Below are 16,975 nucleotides of genomic sequence, written 5' to 3' on the forward strand. Positions count from 1 at the left end.
ATGAATCCAGTTCTTCTACATCGACAAACTTTGAATCAAATATTCTATATAATCTCAGGAAAAAGAAAGATAATGAGAGAATGGGGGGGGGGTGTCTATTTCAAGCTTCAGAACACCTTATAGGTCTGCATGTGTAGCAGGGAGTGAAGAGGATATTGGATGAGGGTGGTTGCAGGGTGAACAGGAGACTGTACACACTGCAGATATTAAGCAGCCGGCCATTTAAGATCTGGAGGAGGAGAGGAGTGCAGGACAGAAGAGCGTGCGAGCCGTGCACAAGGGGTCGGGACACGGTTTCCTGTGTGTATTTCCTGTGTGTTTAATGTGGCGCTCAGGGCCAGAGCCTGTTTCCTGTGTGTGATGGGTGCCAGGTCCAGGACCCTGACTCAAAGACAACACACCATGAGGGCCCACCAATGCTGGTAACAGGCCCAGCAGCCGGTATAGACATCAGGACAGTTTCACAGGCTTCTATATACAGACTGCAGAGTTTACAATATGTAGAGCTGCCTCTGTGTATGTCTCTCTGTCTGTCTTTGTGATAACATCTGATGGGCTGAGACCACATGCTTGGGGGGGTTCCATACTGCTAGCTATATAACTAAAGGCTTTAGTACAATAGAGCAATTTTACCAAAATTGAAAGTACAAGATGATCGAATATTAAAGCAATTAACAAACAATAGAATATAAAACATTTTTTCAAATTATAGTCACGTTCAAATTAACAATGACAAGACAAAAACACATCTTCATACTCTTACACATTTATACCAAACCATAAGCCAATTTGTTCCACTGGAAACTAAATAAAATCAATTTCAAGATCTGGATCAAAACTCTTTCTTTAGATTAATGTTGGATTAACAAAAAAAAAAAATACCCTGCCTATTTTCATTCTCAACGAGGGAACTTGATAACCAGCGCTTTGGTTATCACATAACTGATAGGTTGAAAGAGTTTTTTTTACTTTAAATTGTCCATGTACTCATGATCACCATGTCCCTCAGATCTCATGCTTATGATGTTATTCTTTAATGTACTGGTTTGTTCTAGATTTAAATGGTTTAAGCACAGGAAATGTGACAAATTGTTATGACCTATTGTCAGGACAAAAAAATACTGATGTAGCATTAAACCACTTACTAGCTAACACGCATCTATTTAAAAGAGTAACAATATTAAAGTCTTAAATTCCCCTCTAACAGGGATGTAGCTAGCCAAAGGGGATATAAGCTAGCTGTAATTGTTGTGATGTATAGCTGGGAATTAGAAAATGCTATGTTAGCTAGTATGACTTAGCATTCAGTAGGGGGTGTGCTATAACATTAGTTTTTTTTCCTTGAAATATTGTTAGATTTTCTTTTGTTTGATATCTTTTAGGAGTTTAAGTGTCTTTTTAGTAGTTATTTAATAGAGGAGTGGTGAAGTGATAAAACCTAAAAGAAGGTGGTAGTCTACTGTACATTAGCGTTGTATTTTGCCTAACCTAATGTGACATTAGATGGCCGCCATGTTAGTATGATGAATGGAGCAACAACAACAGAACAGAACAGAGCAGAGACAATTATCTGTTTTTGTCTTTATAGGCATAGTAAACAAGCAAAAAAAAAAACATTATCAAAAATCTAAATAAAACAGTCAATTTGTTAGCAAACAGGCCCTACCCAACTAGCTTATATGGAGCAATTTAGTGTTTAATTCTTTTGGTTCACCCAGTAGGCTACCCACTCCTCTTTTAGCTCTTTTACACTACATCACTTCTTTAATGACATATATTGTCTGTTGCCTTCTTCAGTATGTTCACCCGCTAGTTGCTAACTTTCTGCTGTTTAGCGATAGACAGGTTGTGTATTGTTAGCTCTGGAGCATGGCCTCTGAAAACACCCTGCAATAGGTGAGTGGAGCTGTCTGTCTGTGGACCACTAAAAGTAAAACATTTTGAAGTCCAATGTATCAACCGTCATATAAATATTGATAAAAGACACTTTATAGCTGTCAGGCCAAACAGTATGTTTGAGCTTGTTTGAAATGTGTGTTTGGACATGTGCTAGAGTGTGTGTGTGTGTGTGTGTGTGAGGTCAGACGCAGAGCTATGCCAAATTGACAAAAAGTCACTCAGGAAAATGGAGCATGTTTGCCTAGTAAGAGAAGCCTTAAACACACAAGTCACACAAACAAAGACGGTGAGCTTGTGGGAGGACGAGCAGGAGGAAAACAGGATAGAGAGAGGAAGGTGGAGATGAAGTGACTGAAGCTGTTAATTCACCTCAGACAAGCACAGACACACACACTGAAACTGTGACGCACTGAGCGACTCTTCCTGGAATTCTCCACTTTGTGTAAGTGTGCGGTAAAGACAGGCTGCGCATGCACATCCATGGCCCTGGCGTGTAATTGTTGTGACTGTGTTATTACTAATCTGCTAACTGATTTGTGGATTTCTTCACAACATGGCCTCAGGACAAATACATAAATACAAACACGCATAACACACAATGAAAGTCAAAATCTCTCAGGTACCAGTGATTTATGGGTGTGTGTGGTGGTCAGCCAAGAGTCAGGGTTAGATGAGTCTATCAGACACACTCAGATAGGTGAGCAGGACTGCCTCCATAATGAACGCCTCGAGACAGAAAGAGGCTGCCAGCGCTCCTCCATCCAGGAATAAACAGAGCCTCTTCATCCATACTGTGAGATACCAGAATAAAAGTCAAATATAACAGTTTACATTTGAAATCAACAAAGACTGAAATAAGACCAACTACAGCAACAGAGCTAAACATCACCAAGGTTGCTATTTACTATTTTTTTGTTTATTACCCATTAATTCCAGTTTCACACAACTGTAACATTGTTGATTTCAACGGTTTTCTACTCAAAATTCAAGACATTTAGATAGCATGAGATGTTTTCACGCTTGTTTTGAAGTGATGATTTCCCTATGATGAGACTTAAAAAGCAAAACTTGGTGGAAAAACTAGCCAACAAAAAAATGACCAGAAGTTTGTGTGAAGCATATAATGTTCTTATATCTATTAAAATGTCACAATATGTAATGACGGGGTCATTGCATGGGAGACACCTCACACAAGCATTTGTCAGTACATGAGAACTGGTTGGCAACTGAGCAAAGTAGTTGAAATGTTTGCAAAAAGTCAACAAGAACTGGTTTGAGCTTCCAACCTCAAATCCAAACAGCAGCCATAGATCAGAAATAAATGTTTTGTATCCAAAAAATCAATATGCATATATATGTAAATATTTAGGACATGATAAATGTTGACTCTCCTCAAGTTTATTTAAATATTGCTTGAAACTGGTTCAACATGTTTATCTGGTAAACGGTTGAAATCAAAGTGTGTTAGGTTTGATTTCAAATAGCAGCTAACCTTACACTGACTATTTGAAAAACACAACCTCCGGGTTTATCACTGCTAAAAGGATGATATGATAAAACTTTCCATCACATGCATAAATCATGAACTTGAGGTTTGTCAGCCTCAGATTTAAACCTTATCACAGACGTATCCCCAAAGCTCTAAATCCCTCTCCACTCAGCTCCTTAGTATTTTGATGTGCATTTGCCCAGCCTGCAGCTCATTGGGGGGGGGGGGGATCTGCCATTCACTGTCTATTGCACCATTATGTGTGTATGTGTGCATGCATGTGTGTGTCCAGTGGGGCTGAAAGGACTGTAGGAGGAAGTCTTATGTGAGACGAGGCTGGAGTCTATTCAAAAGGCTCTTGAGGAGAGAAAAGACTTCTCAACCATTATGAGCAGTACCCAATGCCTTTTCTACACCCTCATGCATGGCTGTGCGCCGTCTACTGCAGAGCTCATTTATCACAGAGGCCTGAAAGGAACACATCTCAATGGGTGTTTGTATTATTAATCTGTGGAAGAAAAATGGATCTCTATTCATCTGCTCTCACATCATGTAAACGTGATGAAAGCGTTTCAGTGGGTTATCAGAATTAGAATCAGAAATATTAGAGATCAGCTGTATGACTGAGTTCAGCGTGCATCATACTAATAATAACGCCTTGATAACTCATTGAAAACCAGACCAGAATATCACAATGGGACTCTCTAATCCACATCATGCCCATTATTGCTCCACCTTCTACAGTGTCACAAACTGACAGGTCTGAACATGAAGGATGGTAACTCTGGGCATGAGCCAGACGGGCGGAAAACAAATAACAAGAAAAACTCTGAGTGTAGAGTTCAACAGTACAGGAAAATGTTTTGTTGTTCAAACAATAAGAAAACAACACACTCACCCTGAGCTGATTGGACAGATGACTGTGTCTGTTGGATTTAAACTAAAGGTCAAAGAGACTTTGCTTTACTGCCCCTTGTTGTGGGACAAACAACAACTTAACGTGCCTAAATCCTCTAATCCTGAACTTTGACATTTACAGCATACAGCATGACCTCTCATCTGGATACTGTGCGTGGCTGTCAATGTTGTCCATTTCATGTCCACATATATAAGAAAATGATGCATCTACTGACACAATTTTTAATATTTGATTTACAAAAGGTCATTTTTTTTAGTTGATCCTTAAGATTCTTAAGGCTTCAGCTGAATTAATTCTCTACAACGTGGTTAAATAAGGTCTCATAAGAAACAAGCATGACACTACTAATGTTTCCTATTCAAGTGTTTTTACTGCAACCGGTCTTCAGTTTGATATCAAGAATTCATTATATCTTCCCTAGCACTCATTTGACTAACTTTTAAGATGATTACTTCAGCCACATTGATTGGTCATAGAAAATGACCAAACTTTACTGCGTCACAGTTTTTTGTCATTCTGCATAAATACAAGTGAAACAAACACTTCTGGTGCTGTGGCTCCCTCTACTGGTGTGCTGGTGATGTGGCACATTTCACAACTGGCTACTCAAAGGGAACTATAAAGTTTCTACAAACGTAAACATGCATGAATACAATCTCTACCAAGAACATTATTATTGATGTATCTTACATTGTTACATGCTTTTGTTCTACTTTTCATTGGTTCACTCATCAGACACTTATAATGGGACTTTATGCATCAATTGTTTAAAAAAAAATGTACCATTAAAAAAAGAAACATCATAGTAGACCACACATCAGACTCAGTGTACCCTTTGAAATAAAAGAAGAGAGATAAAGGGCTTCTTTCTCTGAAGTGGCTGATCTTTTTTATTTACTTCGAGACACTACAAATGAGTTTGTTCTTCTAACATGAAACACTAGAGGGCCTCAGAGAGTCGTCTTGTTTAGCCATTGGCTCTAACCCAGTAAATTCATTAAAATCAGACAGTCAGTTTGAGTCATTGAAGACTGTGGATTCTCTGAGTCATCTGTCTGAAAATCAGAAAAGGGATTCAATAATTGCTACACACCCCTTTAGCTATACCTCAACATTTCCCGACGGTGACTATCAACATCATTTTCCTTTCATCTGTCATCTGTAAGTCCAAGTATTAATATTGTAATATATATATAAGTTTGACACATTTTTGCCTTATTCACAAATTTTGCCCCAAAAAATACTGAAGACCATTTTTCTCTTTCTTAGTAATGTAAACATAGGTTAATAGAGGTTGAAGGAGGGAATGATGATAATTGCTTACACAAGATTGTAAAAATGTGTTAATTTATACACTGGCTCTATTTTTAGAGCCAGTGACAGTGTTTTGACTGTTGTAAAAATACCTTTTAGAAACTCTTTACTGCGGGCTGTTGGTTAGCTACCTTCTTAGACTGAAATCAACTTCTCTACTTATTTGTTCTAAGGCATTTTCCTTTTTCTTTATTGGATATTGTGCCAAAGGAAATAAATTGGATATGTCACTTCTAAAGGGTTTCAGGAAATAGTCCTGATGCTTTTACACTTAGAGTCTTGTCAGAATAAACAAATGAGCAAGAAGGTAGTAGAGAGGTTTCAGAATACACTGAATGAGAACTAGCTTTGCGAAGAATTGCCCATTGGAATATGAAAATATATTGAAATTATTGATGTATTTATGCATACATCACCTTTAATTTAAAAAAAGTAATGCTAAGAGCACATTTATGTTACTTTATATTCTGGGTAGTCTATTTTTCTCTCTAGGATAAAATGTTAGCCTAATCTCAATAGGTCTATCGCCTGATTTTTTCATTTATGAATAAATCTTTTAAAATTGAATTACCTTTAACTTTTGGTTAAATTAAATGTATCTAAAGACTTTATATATATATCAGTTATTACCTTGGAAAATACCAAAAAACATGTTCTTAGTACAAGAAAGTGAAGAGACACTCAGATATAATATTTTCACAATTATTATATTATTATATTACTTGGGCTGGGAACCAGAGGGTTGCCGGTTCAAGTCGACCAAATATGGAAGTTGGTCTGGTAGCCCCCCCCCCCCCACCACCACCATCAGCCCATGAGCGCCTGCCGGAGGCGGCTCCGTCACTCTGACATCTCTTCATTAGTACATATCCATAGGATCCTGTTTGTGCATGTGTGTGTATATTTCAGCCTATGTGTGTGTTGCATGATAAACAGAGTGTAAAAACAGAATTTCCCCTTGCGGGATCAAGAGAGTAAAATCTTAATCTTAATATCAAACAAGTCCATGACACTAGGACCCTACGGTGAGTAGAAAGTCATATTAAAGTGAAACATGTTTATGGTGAGCTGTATGATCAGGTCATCTGTCATTTGAAAGAACTGCAGACACAAACAGACACACATAACTCTGATAAAAGCAGCTCTCAGTGTCAGTCTTCGTGGTATTTGGGAGTCAACACGGACTTAAAAGCCCCTGAACCCTGTTGTTACTGAGAGTTATGGGACCGTTTGAAAGGTAAAGTGGTATAATCTCAAAAAAGGGAAAACACACCCAAAATGTGAATGTTATGTTAGCTGAATCAACTGAGGAAAAATGTTGGAAATGTGTGTAGCAAAAAACATTTTTTAATAGAGTTGATAAAAAGGATTTTCTTTTTCTTAGAGATACAGACGAGAGATTGAGGGGAATGAATGGAGCAAAGAACAATGTTTACTTCCATTGTTTTCTTTTAGAACATCAAATGAACACTCATGTGTTCCATCACGAGGCTTAAGCCTGAAAATCATCCAGAACACGTCAGATCTTCGAGCCATAATGATGCTGTGCCCACCACTGCTATTACTGAGGAAATGAACCAAGTCAAAGTGGTGAATCATCAAAGACAGTGCTATTGTGAGATATTGTTCAGACATGTTAACACTCTGCTTTTAGAAACCCTCTATTAATATCAGCTGCAGGATTCTGTCTGAACCTCCCACTGTTTCCATTCAAGGTCAATGGGAACACAAGCTAGGCACAAGGTTGTGAAAGTCAATCTGTTACAGTAAATGTCAGAGCATCAATCTCTTACATAGTTTGAAAGAAGAACATTTCCTAATGTCGTATCAGTGTTTTGAGAAAACAAAGGCCTCTTCAAGAAAAGTGAAACATCTTGAAAACACAATGCTGTGTTTTGAAAACAGATGAAAACTCAAAAGTGAAATGTGGAGAAATGTTATTCCTCCTCAAATATTTCATATGGTATTTTTCAATCGAGTGAAGTAGTACATGAAAATTCATAATTTGTGACAGTCTGCGAGTGAATCTTCAAAGTTTTTATTTCTGTCTTTAAAAGTTGTATCTTATTTTTGAATCCCTATGCTCAAATGTCAAGACATTTTTCACAACCACTTTTGCAAATGTTTCTAAAATATTTGTTGTCAGTAGAATTTTGAGATGGAGGAGGAGGTTCAAAACTGAATTTAACTTCTTACCTGTGTTTACATGCCAGTGGATTAACATGGACTATCAAAGCCCCTCTGTTGAAGTGAGATCCAGTTGTAAGGTTAGAAGGTCACATAGACCATAATAAAATATGCATAGAAGATTTGATTAAGAAAACAATATGAAAAAATCTATTGTCACAGTACAGAAAATTATGAAAGTACATTTCTCTCAAACTTTGTGTATACTGTCTTAAGAGTTGATATTTATGCCTACAGGGCTCTCCACCTCAACTTGGTTCCTTAAAAGAAAATATAATACTTGCGGAATTAATATAAAGCCCCAATGTGGGTAAAAAGAAATCCTCTTATGCTCTTGTCAGTGTATCCAAGAAAGACACGGTACCCAAAGGAAGTTCATGCAAACTTTCCAGAATGTTTCTTTCTTTTGAGTATGAATGCAGGTTTTAATTAAAGCTCTCTGTTTTCAATGTGTCACACACCTTCTTTTTTTTCTTGCTTTACTGTTTGACTTAATCTACTTCATTTTCTATTGTTCTGTTTCTTGCAACATGTGTACTGTTTTTGTCATCATATGAATACAAATATGTAGCCTCATGATCTATCATCATGTGCTAACTGTTTGACAGTCTCTCTCTCTTAGCTGTGTCTGGTTTTATTTCTGATTTTTAAGAAAGTTATTATCTTCATCTCTCATTTAAGATTACATTATCTGGAGGTGAAATTAATAACATTAATAAATCATGCCACTATGCATATTTGCTTTCTTGCCATGAGTGAGCTGAGACTGGTCCAACTGACATCTCCATCTGCAATGTACAAAGCTAAGCAATGCAGCAAGCTAACCTAGCTTAGCATTAAGAGTGGCGAATATCTAGCCTGGCTCCACAAGCTAAAGCTCATTAAAAATATATATTTCTCATGTTTGTTCAAGCTCTGGCGTTTACATTAAAAACATTTTGTAACCTCCTGGAGTCTGACCTCAGATTTAAAGAATGAACCAAGACTACTGGACTCTATTTCTTTTATTATCTCTAGCCAAGACATTACTCTAAGCACAGACGATTTACTTATTTACACATTAGCTTTCACAAAATAAAAGGAACCATAAAATAAATTATAAGACTGTTCTGTGGGGAACAAATTCTTAATCAGTATTTCATGTGTTTATTAAAAAGACTTCACTTCACTCAGCTGATTTAAATGTGAGCCGACCTTTTAGATGCTGTTGGGACTTAAAAGAATGTAAGAATGTAAAATGTCGGTGAGCAGCTCCTATCTCATACATCCATCATCTATCCCACCACAACTCCTCAGCCCCTTTCCCACTTTTTAAAACACTTCTCAAAATGATGAAGTGGGAGGAGTTAGGCTCAGACCTGGGGGTGTAGTTACCCTTTCTTTGACAACAAGGACTTGACATGAACTTTGCCCAATTGAATAAAGTGTGAAGAGCATTTTGACGTTAATCAATTAAAGCCATATTTATTTTGCCAACGGCATATTCGCTATAGGACAAATTTCAGTTTCTAATTTGCTGTCCAAACTTACACTTAAAATAAACCGATTCATGTGTGTGACCTCATACATCTCCTCCTCTTTTCCTGTAATTTCCAATCCCAGAATTTCTAGGTCATTAAATTGTAAACTGCTGCACAAGTTCAATTTCTGTACAGAAACAAAACTACTGACATAACTAACGCCAAACCTCACTACCACGACAACTTGCATACAATCTGCACTGATCGAGATTTGGGCCTGTTTAGTCTTATCTTATTAAATCTTATAAGTAATTTGAACATTTCCATTAAAACAGTTTGGAGTTCATTTCTTTTAGATTTCTTTTAAAAGTAAATTTAATTTATATCCTGCAAATGTTACTGGTATATCCCATCTTCACTTTCCATTACCTCTCTACTTTCTTTAATGACAGGTCTCTGTAATAGAGGTGAGGGCAGGTCACTGTGCTGTTTTTCACCTGGACAGGTGGTATTTTAAGAGAGAGCTGCAGGCAACAGAGAGAGAGAGAGAGAGAGAGAGAGAGCGAGAGAGAGAGAGAGACAGACAGAGACAGAGAGACAGAGAGCGAGAGAGAGAGAGCCTCTGTGTTGAGCTGACTCTTTCTACATTGCATTGACTGAGAAACTGACATGAAAGTCTACAAATTCCTTCGTCCTGATGAGGTACAACTTTAGAAATACAACCAGGGTCAAAACAAGGTCTTTAAGTCATGAGAATAACATGTAATGTGCCATAACATTGTGCAATATTGGGTTAATGATAAAAAATGGGATAAAGAAAAATTTAACAGCTTGTATAAAACTCACAGATTCTATGTACATCAACTGTTTTTGTTTCATGTTCAAGAAAAGAACCTTTCAAATCTCCCAAAGAAATAAAAGGACATCCTGTCTGACTTTTTCTCAATAAAAATACTTTAATCGCTTCTTTTAGAAAAGTACTGATGGTATTTTACAAGATGATAAGGCTATCTACTCCAATTACTACATTAAGTGTACAGAAATTATATTCCATTTTTGAAAGTATCAGCATCCAACCAAAACCCCATTAAAAGACATGTTTGCACCTGTTGATCGACAGCAGCTTGCCCATAGTTCATTTCCCATATTACAACAAACTACACTACATCTGTTTTGATACATCTGGTTTCCTGGGTCCAACCGCCTGCCTCCCCACACTGAACCATCACATGGAAAGTGAAGCGCATGCACATGATGACATAAATGTCTCTCTGTTAGAGGTTGTTGAAGATGACATCTTGTCCTGGCTACATATGAATTAAATATTATACAATATCCTACAGATAAGACTCTCTATCATTTTTCCGCCACATTTTTCAACTGTGTTTGCTGAGCATGGAAGCTGGTTTTCATCAAAACCCCTTTATATTATGTATGTATTTTACTACATTGCATGTAGTAAAATCTGTTGGAAATGATCAGCATAACCACAGCAACTTACTTTTAAACAAATCCACTGAAACAGTCTGGGACAGGCTAACACGTACTCAAGGGCATATGAGCAGAGCAATGCTGGCCACAAGATTCGAGCAGGTCTGGGAATTCAATAACTGCCCTTCCTAACCTTTAGGCTCCTTCATGTTGTAGCCTGGTTATGATTAGGCAGGGCGATGTCAAATGATGCCATGTGAAGAAGACGTTTTAAAGGTAGTAAACTGTGTGCAAAGTGCAATTGAAGCAGTTTAAACCACAAGTCATCTTGTCTCTATTGTCCCTAACCAACACAGACTGAAAAAAGCAGAGTAGGGAGAACATAGTTTCTGGTGCTGGAATGTGTTTAAATTACTGCAGCATGGTTACGGTTTCAGTTTTGTTGGCTGGTTCAAAAAGATCCAGAACACAACACATCTGCCTCGCACAGATCTTCAGACGTCAGTCTTCATGCGTGCCTGTTTACACAAGCCTCTGTCTCCTATATCTCTCTAAAAGTACAATGACATGGGCGTTGTTTCAGTGGCTGCATTGGATGAAATAACAATAACATCCATCTAAACAGCAAAATATGTGTGCCCTGACATGCATGACTAACAAAATCAGTCACACTTGTCATCACTGCCACATGGCATCATTTTAACTCCACCTCTGACACACACACACAAACACCATTCAAGAAGTAATAAATCTAAAGATAATAAAAAAAGGTTAAAATTTGCATGTTAAATTTCAATGCATCACTTGTAGCAACATGTATAATTTCATGATAAGGCTTTCAGACAGTGATATAAACTCGTGCTAGCCTGAAGAAGCTTAAAATGATTATAATGCCTTAGGCCAGTGATTTAAAAGAAATCATTTTTACTTTTTTAACACTGTCCAATGTCCCATATTAACATAGTGTAAGGCTACACAGTAAAATCAGCAGTGTTGATACAACACTTAAGAGTCAATTTTAACACTGAGTCAGAGAACATATGGTCCCTATCTACAGAGTGTTAAAGTAACACTCAACGTAGTGTTGAACTTTCAGTCAATTCAACTCTCGTAAGAATTAATATTCTACACTGAGAAGTGTTAATCAAGTTTTACACTACGAGGGAAATAATACCCCTAGTGTAACTTACATTTGACACTGAAGGAATTAAGTGTTAGTCATAATTTACTCTTCTAAATCAACTCCTTGAGTGTTAAAACTACATCACACTAAGTGTTGATTAAGAAATTACTCTCAATAGGTCATTTTTAAATGACTCCTACCAGTGTAAAAATATAACTGATTTTTTTCTCCCTTTAAGTGTAATTCTTAAATACAATTCAATTGCATATCTTTCCATGCCCAATTGAGACTTAAACAACTTAAGGTGGGAACAACAACACACAATTATATCAATTTCTAATAGAAATTTATTAAACACAAACATTAAATCCCAAGGTTTAATCAATTTTAAATAAGTGTCAATTTTCCTTTTTCATGTGCAATAGCATTCTGACAATGTGTTACATCACAACATGTAAACATTTTTAACAAAAAAACAAAAAGGTATTTACAGACAACACAGGGAGGATCCAAGACAGCAGGATTACCTCAGCCAGTCAACAGATAACTGTTTATTTCCTGAATGGTGACTATCAATACAATGACTGACTTTTCATTAAGTATTTCAATTGGAGTTTAGAAAGAAAACTTCACAACAGCCAGATTTTTTGGCTATCTTACTGGAGTCATCCTGCTACTTTAAATATCCTCCAGAGAAAATGTCTGCAATGTAAACATGTGGACAACTCCACTACAGAAATACAAAAAAACACTGTCAACATTGCTTTGACACTGAACACACTGGTCAAAGCTGCATTAAATGACAATATGGAACTACAAAAAGGGAGGAATCTGTTGGTCCATATGACATCTGCACATCCACTGGCTTGATGTAGAAAAACTTTTGAACGTCAAACACCTTAAGCGCCTGGACTGGCTTTAACAAGATTTTAAATGCATGGTAATGTTGTTGTGAAGCATGTGATTGTAATTGGTACCAAATACGTAGTGTACCTTGAAGAGTTCATCAAAAGCTCCAAGAGAACTGGTTGACTTGCATGGTATGACCTGTTCGTCCAGGACGATGAAAAACTCATGGATGGTGCTTCTCTTCATCCCGACGGCAAGTAGATAGGGCTGAGTGATGCTCTTGATGGCGTCAACATTCCTGGAGGCTTGCTCCACTCTGAAGATATAAAAATGTGTTTAGATTTAGATTAAATGCTTGAATTAGATTTAATAGGTTTAAATATCTTGTTAGGTCTTGATCGCTTAAGGTACAGTAAATAAAAAGTGTTTCCAAGTCTCTAAGATATGAGATAATTTAAGCTACGTTTTTGATGTTATCTACTTTTACACAAAGAAACAATTTTATACATAAGATACAAACAAAAGAAAAATGGACAAGCAAAAATCAAAAAAAACTTTGTCATAATCAAAGCTACAATACAAACCTTCTTGAAGACAACGAGATGCTTCTCAGCTTGAGATGCAGACACCTTGCCTGGTCTTTTACGGCCTTGGGCTGAAGGTGGAATCAAGTGGAGGAGGAGGATAATGGAGGAAAGATCACTGTCCCATCCTGTTAACAGAAACAAATTAGCTTAATTTTATATGTTTCTATAAGCTACAATTCAAAAACATTGCTTTAAAGCTACAGCTGAACAATTAAATAAATCTACCAGAGGCAAGGGTGTCATCCATTTCCTCTTCATCTGATGCAGCTTCTGCACAATAGATCAGCTCTGCAAGGTCGCTTGAGGAAGGAAGAGACTTACTCTGCTGTCATTGCAGCTTCAACTACCTGTAAAAGGAACAGACAATAGTCATTTAGAATAAAATAATCTTGGACAATTGACAGTAAACACACCTAATAAAATTAACAATCAAAAAAAGGGCGACCCCTAAAGGAAGCTGTAACTTACATTTTTGGCATCATCATCTGCCCTCTGCCGTTTTCTGGCAGGGCTGACATCTTCATCCACGGTGATTGTATCATCAGAGCTGCAGGTTGAAAGTTCCAGGTTGACTGTGTCATCAGAGGCGGAGCATTCAAGCAGTGAATTGCTTACGACAGTAAGCAGTGGACTAGCAGATGAAGTTGTTCCTGGGTAACAACCAGAGGAGGCTGTCCCCTGGAAACCTAAATGAAGTTCAGGGCAGAAAATTGAGAAAAAAAGCACATGTGCACAACAACAAAGTGTAATTTAGTCAAGATTTCATGGACTGCGCTGAAAGAAATGGGAATCAGAAGACAGCAAGTCTACCGTTGTCAAATCTGATAGTAAATACGCCAGCATTGGGTTGCTGTGCAACCTCTTCAAAGACATTTACGTCGATCTCAGTTCCTGTCTCGTCAAAAACTCTGACACCTTCGGTGACAGGAGGGATGGAGAACTTTGTGAAAGCTTTGGGGAAAAAACACAAACAGGGAGACACCTGATATGAAATGCTTAAGATATAATATAAGGTATACCCCTGCAACCCCCTCAGTGATACCGTTAGTACATGCTATGCTAATCTGGTCACACCATCTATCCTACCAAGTAAAAAAACAGTGGTCTCTAGATGCCACACTGATAGGTGAGAAACAAAACTTAACTCAGCTGACCAACAAAAATCAGCCCTCGATTACTGTGAATGAGATATGTAGACTATATTAAATTGATACAAAAATGATTTGCATCTAAAAATCATCAACAATTTTCTATTGTTTGTACAATGGTGTTTGACTGATGGCTTACCAGAGTTCAAGAACTCATTCAGGCTGGGTTCACTGATCTTGACATACTTCTGTTTGTTGTGGATTTTTGTTTTAATCAACATGGTATCTGTAAAAACAGTGAAACTAAATCCTTATAATTATCTACAACACAAAGACACTGACAGTAACATCAGCTACACTAGAAAGGCAAATTGTATTGGTTGATTTGAGATTTAAAAATACAGCAATAAAAATTGTCAAATATAACATTTACATCCCCAAGACAATGTGGAATTTCTGAGGTTAGAAATCACAAACAATTTTGACTTGTAAACAAAGATAAATACTACTATTAACTTGTAAAAAAAAATGTTTCTTACCATCACCAGATTATAGCACTGAACAGATAAAAGAAATCTGGAAAACAAAGCAGAATCAATCATTCCATGAATTAGTTAAAGGAATAAAGGTAAAGTAATTTTGCCCCTGATCATTTCTTCAACACAAACCACTGCTTTGCTCAACCTGAGCGTTTTCTCATGTGTCTTTGGTGGCCAAATTTTCAATTTCAACTAACAGTCTGTATCTCTCAATTCTGGTCACAAAATATTACAACATAAATATTATAGTCTAGTGAGTAAATCAACAACAATTGTTTGATTCCTTTCTTTACTTGTTGTTTCCTATATTATATTAAAAATCCTCAAATCATGTGCATGTACATTATGTGGTGTTATGTTGAAAGGAGAATATAAAAGTTCCAACATTAGTGTTCAAAAACCTTAATAAATCAAATAAATTTGTCTCATGTAAACCGCGTTTTTATCACAAACTTTGATAATCAGGCGAGCCCCCCCCCTCCACCACCAAAGTATCTTCAGATCAGATGAAGGGAATACATTGGAGAAAAACCATATCAGTCTATTTCTTTTAATGTCTTATTTCTGACAAAATTTAGTTTATTTAGGGAAATAACGCTGATGTGTTTAATCAAAATAAACGTTTTATTAACACAGCAAGACACTAGAGAAATATTCAACTCTCCATCGCAGCCTGTGTGTGTGCCGTCAGCAGCCCGTGTGTGCGCCGTCTGCAGCCCGTGTGTGCGCCGTGTGTGAGAGACCGACGATCGCTCTGACACAGAACGCAGTGGAGCTGTTGCAGTGATAACAATAAACTTATGTTACACCAAAACGTTTACACAGATGAATCGGTGACGTCGGACCTAATAATAGATATGACTTTGATAATTTTTTCGAAAATTTTACACACGTCTTTTTAATTAATCGTGTCTATAACAACAACTGTTGTAGTGTTACTAACAAACAACACTTTTAAGATAAATTGAAACACAATGCTGTCACACATTAGGCAGGGCTGCATAACATTTAGCGTTAGCGTTCACATAATGCTATTCTGAGGAATTAATATTCAGCTAAACAAGCCAAAGTGAACCAATATAATTCAGTAACAAATTGTATGTGTGGGCGCTCATGTCGTGTTCACCTCGTACTACCCGCGCATGCAAACGTTAACTTGGGATTCATGGTCGAGCTTACCTTAGCTAGTTTAGTCCCCACACATGCAGTATCAGCTAATTGACTTGACTGTGTGGCTTTCCAAAGAATAAAGCCCACTCATCTCTCCCCATTAACATCATTTACGTTACCTCTTGCTGATATTGTCGAGTTTTGCTTTAGTTAATGCACGTTAGTAGTATCATTATTATCAGTACTAATATTATGTTACTTGCACATTTAAGCTAGCCATCCACTCGGTAAACTCGGTTATTTTAAATTCCGTACACTAAGACCCAATATTCAGGTGGAGGGTATATTGAACATAAATATTAAGACATCCTAAAACACTGCTTGTGTTGAAATTGAAAATTGGTTGGTAATTGGTAGCAACTTACCGCAGACTTTAAGTCTTTGGACGACAGGAAAATGGCGCAGTGAATCTCCTGGTCGGTTTGAAACATGAGTAGGGAGTGGGCGTGTCTTCTCAGAGTACTTCATGGCTTTCAGAGTGACTTTCTTTTAACACCATGGCCTACTGGAGTACTTTTTTACTCTGCGTTTTTAACTCCACAATTTTTCACCAACACTGGGGTGCATGTTACTCAAGCTGTTGTTAGAATAACTCTGACAGAGTATCAGAACTTTATGACTGCATAGGTACACTGCTGATTTTACTGTGTACAATACACTGTAAATAAAATACAACACACTGCAATGAGTCTCATAAGCAAAGGTTTGTCATATTTTGCCTGAATCAAATGCATAAAGACATAAGGATATATTTGCTGTGAAAGTACCAGCTTTGTTTGTAGAATGGGGTGTGCAGGGGTTTCCATGGAAACAATAAATAGCACACTAATTAACGGTAACAGCGGGAAGCTGCTCCTAAAAAATGGCAGCTAGTCTGTTTTGTGTTGAGGTGTATTACAGAGTATGAGTCGAGAGAGGAT

Source organism: Labrus bergylta, chromosome 5 (genome assembly GCF_963930695.1).
Source record: "Labrus bergylta chromosome 5, fLabBer1.1, whole genome shotgun sequence".
Classification (NCBI taxonomy): domain Eukaryota; kingdom Metazoa; phylum Chordata; class Actinopteri; order Labriformes; family Labridae; genus Labrus; species Labrus bergylta.